Here is a 6,439-nt window from a genome sequence, read left to right on the forward strand (position 1 = left end):
ATAAGTTTTCAGAACCATGAAAGTACAGGAGAGTGCCTGTACTTCTTGTGTTCTTTGCTTTTTTTTTTTTTTTTTTTTTATGTATTTACATTCTCTACAGTGTTATTCGTGCCTGTAGGCCTGTAGGCCAGAAGAGGGCACCAGATCTCATTACAGACGGTTGTGAGCCCTCATGTGGTTGCTGGGAATTGAACTCCAGACCTTTGGAAGACCACCCAGTGCTCTTATCCTCTATGCTATCTCTCCACCCCCACCCCCACCTTTTTTTTCTTTTTTTTTAATTTTATTTTTTTCTTATCAGTTATATTTTATTAACTCTGTATCCCAGCTGTATCCCGCTCCCTCATTCCCTCCCACTCCCACCCTCCCTCCCTCATCTCCACCCTGCCCCTTTCCAAGTCCACTGATGGGGGGACCTCCTCCCCATTCATCTGATCCTGTTTTATCACTCAGTCCTACATAAATGCTGCTGATTTGCCTTAATTATTATTAATTCAATTCACATCTCAGTCATAGGTCCCTCCCTCCTTCCAGTCCCACCTATCCTCTCGAATCCTTGCTCCCCTTATTTCTTCAGAATAGGTGAGCTCCTTTATCCAGACACCCCAGCTCATCTATTCACATGAGGATTGAGTTCAAAAGATACCATACAAGGATATTTGTCTTTTATTACTACAACACAGTAATTGTCTCAGGGTCTCTATTGCTGTGATGAAACATCATGCCCAAGGCAGCTTAATTGGGGCCTTGCTTACAGTTCAAAGGGTTAATTGTTACCATTATGGCAGGGAGCACTGGGGCATACAGGCAGCCATGGTGCTGGAGGAAAGGGTGAGAGTTTTACATCCCGACCCAGAAACGGCCTTGTGTAGGCTTTTGACACCACAAAGCCGCATCCCCAATTTTGAAAGAAATAAAGTGTGGCATCTCTAATGTGATCTGGAGACAGGAGGCCATGTTACAAACAAGTCACTCAGATTCCCGTGACATGAGAACTACCAATCCACTCATTTTAATGTGTGAAGAAACTTGGATGAAAGATTATACTGCATTTATATCCTGTGTATTGATGCTCTTTGAGTTCTGAAGAAAAAGGTAAGTATGATCCTGAAACGAAAACTGGGCAAAAAGTATCTGATACTGCTTACTTCAGGAAGTTTCTTCAGCTTACCTGCAAAGCCACACTTGTACTGTTTTTTTTTTTTTTTTTTTTTTTAAGTAGTGACACTTTGCCAGTTCATAACCTTTGCATTTGAGGTTTTAATTTTAACTTACTAATAGTGAAAATGACCCATTGCTTTTGATGCAGACATCCTGGCTGTTGACTTAAGTCTGTTCCCACTGCTACAAGATCTATTTTGTAAGCAATACCAGAACCTCCCCTTTTATATGACACTATGATACTCCCTACCAATGACACTTAGAGTTGCAAGAACTTAAAATGGTGTGATAATGGGTAACTGAGTTTTGATCCAATGAACTTTGAGCAGCAACTGACTACAAGGTAAAGTATCATGTTATGATGATACAGAAATAAAATACATGTTCTGTAAGAGCAAGGTTAGCTGGGAGCTAAGAACCAAATGTCTTAAACCAAGTAACAGCATGTTAAAAGTAGCCTCATGGCTGGGAATGGAGCTTGCTGGCTCTGAATTCAAGCCCTCTCACCACAAAAGGTGTAGGCTCTAACTTAAACTAAAAATATAAACAAATTCTCCCCTGCTCATGATTGGAAAAAAAGGCTTATTTTAGATAAATATTAAAACCTCAGCCAATATAAGTAGCCAACTAGAGTGATTATCTAACTGGGGACTTCACAACTAGATACATTTTTTTTGTCTCGTTTATTATTTTTGCTGAGCTGAAAATTAAACCTGTGGCTCTACATTCTGGACAAGCATTCTACCGAGTTATATCCTCGGTAGAGGATAATATATCTTCCTTTCTCATTTTCCTACTAGGTAACCCTGACCTTTTGTCATTGTGACTGTCTTCTGTCTCATATTACCCAATTCATGAATTCCTTCTTAATCAAACTCTAATATTACTAGAATATTTGTCTAAAAACAACAATCCAACCTTAAAAAAAAAAAAAAAAAAGAGAGGCTGGAGCAATTTAGTATATAAAAATAAAGTGGTCCACAGTTCTTTTTTTTTTTTTTTTTAATCTGGGGAGGAGTACTTCTTTCTTCATTCCTATTCACATTAGTTTGAGGATGAAGCCACATTTTAGAGGGATGTGAGGCAAAGAAGATGCCAAGGTGTCCAAACAATTCTCCAAGTAGCTGACCTTCAGCGGCTAGGGATTAGTTGCAGGCTCTGATGGCCACGTGCATTCCAGCATGGCCAGGCATCTCTGAGCATTCTCAGGGCTCTGTCTTCATAAGTTACTCTCTGTGAAAGCTATAGTTGACAGTATTGAGCAGCTCTGTACATTAAGGAGTGATGAAGAAAATCATTTTTCTTTTTAATCCTAGTAAAGTTGATACAAACTATGCAGTATCTTTCTCATCTTTTATTAGAATAGATTGTACTGTTCTCTTATTTTTCCCTTCAGTGAACTCTGGGTCTCATATCTGCCTTTATCATTTCACAATATCCTAAAGGCAAATATCTTAAAGCCTATATACCTCCCTCCATCAATATCAGTAGTAAACAGATTTCTCTGATAACCATCTGTCTGTCAATACTCGGTGCTCAGGAACACTGACAAAGAGTCCAGAAAGACAGCCTCTTTGTAAGTGGCTAGACTTTTAAAACCTAGACTTTTAAGTTTTAGAAACCCCACTTTCCTTTACTTTCCAATTGAAGGCCTTTTCTTTCCACAAAAAGCATTTTTTTTTTTTTTTTTTTTTTTTTTTTTTTTAGTCTATCTAGAACTATAGAAAATCCTGGCACTAGGTTACCACTCTGAGTTGCTTTATATTCTGCCCGTTTAAGGTTTTAGACCATTCACTCTAATAAGATTCCAGTTGAGCTGCAGAGGCATTTAGCCAGGTCAGTTGGCTGTATCTAGAATTAATTGGAACTCAGACTAGTGCAACTAACAGATGTATTCAACTGTAATTATTTTGCAAGGCTAAGTTACTTTGTGCCTTAAAGCTTGTAACATGGAGGCAGCCTAGGACCATGCATGCTTGCTCTTACTCTGAGCAATACTTTTTATTTCAGGAAATAGGTAATATAGTCCTGTGATTATTTGGGTTACAGTTTTAGCCCAAACAAAAGACCAAACTTACAAGAAGAAACATAGATTGAAATACATTTATTTCAAGTACTGTGTGATAGTGGGGATGTTAGAGGTTGAGCTGAGGCCTCCCATGTTCTTTCAAGCCCACCATGAGCTGTACCTCCATTCTTTTTATTTTGAAGCAGGGATTGGCCCTGTAACACAGGCTTCTGATTCACTGGCTGGTTCCTGCTTTTTCAGACAGGTTGTTTTACACCTGGTTCCTGCTTGCTCAGACAGCTGGTTTTATACAACTCAGGTCCATCTGCCTAAGAATGGTACCACCCACATTGGGCTGGACCATCCCCATCATTTAACAATGAAAAAAAAAATACCCACAGACAGAACCACCTGCCAGTTTGACGGAAGCAATTTCTCAGCTGAGGTCCCTTCCACCTGTGTGACTCTGGCTGCCGTCAGGCTGACAAAGACTAATGAGCACCACACAGAAAAACAGTTCTGAGAGGGTGTCTAGAAAGGCTGACCTGAGAATGGAAGACCTGACGTAAATGTGGGGGACACCACCCCACAGGCTGGGATCCCAGACCGAAAAAAAGCACAGAGAAACAGCAGAGCAGCTCTCATTTCTCTCTGCATCCTGTGTGTGTGACCAGCCGCCTCCTACTCCCACAGCCGTGACTTCCCTGTCACAATGGACTGACATCAAGCTGTTACTCCCAAAAGCCTCTCCCCCTTCCTGAAGATGCTGTTGTCACATGTTCCATCACAGCAGCAAGAAAAATAACTAATACAGAGTCCAAGAGAACCTCAGTGCTGTCATCTCCGGATAGACAGTTCTACAAAACCCAGTTCTAAAACGCAGAAAGCAAAATGATGCCACACGTGGACACACTGACCAGTAGCCGTGTGCAAGGACACTTCATGTAGAGGTGAGCACCCGTAACCCAGGTGTAACCTGGAGCACTCAGGAAGTGCTACCCGAACCAAAAAGCGTGTATCCTTTTCAAACTCATTCTTTGTCAGAACTTCATGCTAGTACGTTACCGTAACATCTGTCACTAACGCAAACCTGTGTAGCATGCTACCAGGTACCGTTGAACTTCTGTTCCCTGAGTGCATCACAACTAGAAGCCATCAAAAATTACAAAGTGGGCAATGGGAGCAAAGGATCATGTATACCTCAAACTTCATTGGCTTCCATGTGCTATATATCGTTTTCAAAGTAATATGCTCAAATAATACAAATCAGAAATGTTCAGAGGAAGATGGTTGGAATATGTTTAGAGATAAGTATATACAGCTCAGTCTAGCACATACAAGGTTCCAAATTCTATCTTTCACACTGACACATGTATAAAATGTTAATTTACATATGTATGAATTATAAATATGATTAGACATATATATGCATCTATAACACTAAGCTTTAGTGACTGTTGTTTACGCTGGATGGAGCTGGATGATTTTTATAATTGCTCATAATTACAGTTGAAACCGATTCAAATTAGCTGCATTGGCAGACTATTTATTTTTCATAGAAATACTTAAAAAATCATTTAAACAGGGTTCACAACCAATATTTTTCAACATAATGTAGCACATAGCAATATAGAACATAAAACATTTCAGTCATAAAATCTATTTCCTAGTTGAAGATGATATGTTTGTCCTCTGTATTAGTAAATGATTTTCACAGAGTCTGAGCATGGGACACACTGGCCGGACAGCTGAATATTATGGAAAGGCAATTTGATATCACATGAAGTATGTTTGTTGAAGTTAACGTGTCATTTATGAATTATATACAAACAAGATAATGTAAGTGCATAATGCTGACACTGTAAAGGTAAGTACAGCTTTTGGATTGATGTGAACTCAAAGAACAAGCCAATTAATGATTAATAAACCAGCTGCCCTTTGAGAGACCATTTTCTCAGCACACCAGTCATTTATCTGTGGGACTGTCTTATGATTCTCACAGTGCAGCTCCTCACAGAGGCCATGAGCACCTTGCTATGGTGAAGATTCTAGCCCTCAGCAGGGAGTGTGTGTTGGTGAGGAGATCCCAGGGTTTAAGAGTCCTTTAAGCCACCAAAATCTGGGCAAAGGGGTCTTTTCTGAGACTGATGCCACCAATTTTTAATCTTTTGGTCTCTCATTTGCATGGAAGCTGTTTTACAAAAGAGATGATGGGAGGGACTGAGTGCTTGGTGATCAGTCATAAATAAGAAACGCTGGTGCTGGAAAATCCCTGTGAGCACTGTGAAACTTTGTGCTTTGTTGATTAGGTACTGAGATTGTGGGGAGGCTCTTACTAGAAGCTGGTAATGACAAGGTTTAGTGTGTGACCCTCGGACTGAGTGGAATTAAGGTGAAAAACAAGACTTGAGAAGACACAATTAAAGAAACGTGGAGGTCTTCACTTTACATGGAGCTATTCATGTTCTCGTGACAGAGTAGACTAGGTATGTGCCTTAGTGTGTGTGTGTGTGTGTGTGTACATGTGTGTGCATATCTGTGTGTGTGTTATTTCACAGTGATAAGAATTAAGCCCAAGGCCTTCCATATGTTAGTCAGGCATTCTGCCACTAAACTTCATTCCCAGCCCAGTATAGTATAGTATAGTATAGTATAGTATAGTATAGTATAGTATAGTATAGTATAGTATAGTATAGTATAGTATTCAATAAATCACAGCATATACATCAATAATATTTTCATTTCAAGCACCAAGCAATTTCAATTTCTAATGCGTCTTGCCTCGTCTCTGTAGCTGTGAGATGGAAAGAAATGGCATTTCCACTAGAAGTTTCCTAAGAGCCAAGCAAACACTATTTCCGCCATGCTACCTGAAGCAGATGAAGCCTGTTATCTCACCAGAGACAATCCTAGGGAAAAAAAAAATGAGTTAATTTTAACAACCAGAATTGTGACTCTCTGATGCAGGATGTTAAAAAGCCAACGCTTTCTGCAAGAGTTGTTCCAGACTCCAGGGGAAACTTGGTCTGTCGGAATAATAATAAACCATAATGGTACTAGCAAGTGCAGCTCACAGGGGCACTAAGCTTTAATGACTCAATATCTGTGGAACCTTTCCAGCACCTCTGAAGTTATGTAAGCATAAATGAATAAGTAGAGACGCCATATACCATTGTTATTTCTGCGTTAAATCTTTCCTGACACTTTTTTTTAACTATCTTATAAGATGGGTACTATGTAAAAAGCCTTGGGAGAAATAAAATATGAAAT

Source organism: Psammomys obesus, unplaced genomic scaffold, assembly GCF_907164565.1.
Source record: "Psammomys obesus unplaced genomic scaffold, mPsaObe1.curated_primary_1811, whole genome shotgun sequence".
NCBI classification, from domain to species: domain Eukaryota; kingdom Metazoa; phylum Chordata; class Mammalia; order Rodentia; family Muridae; genus Psammomys; species Psammomys obesus.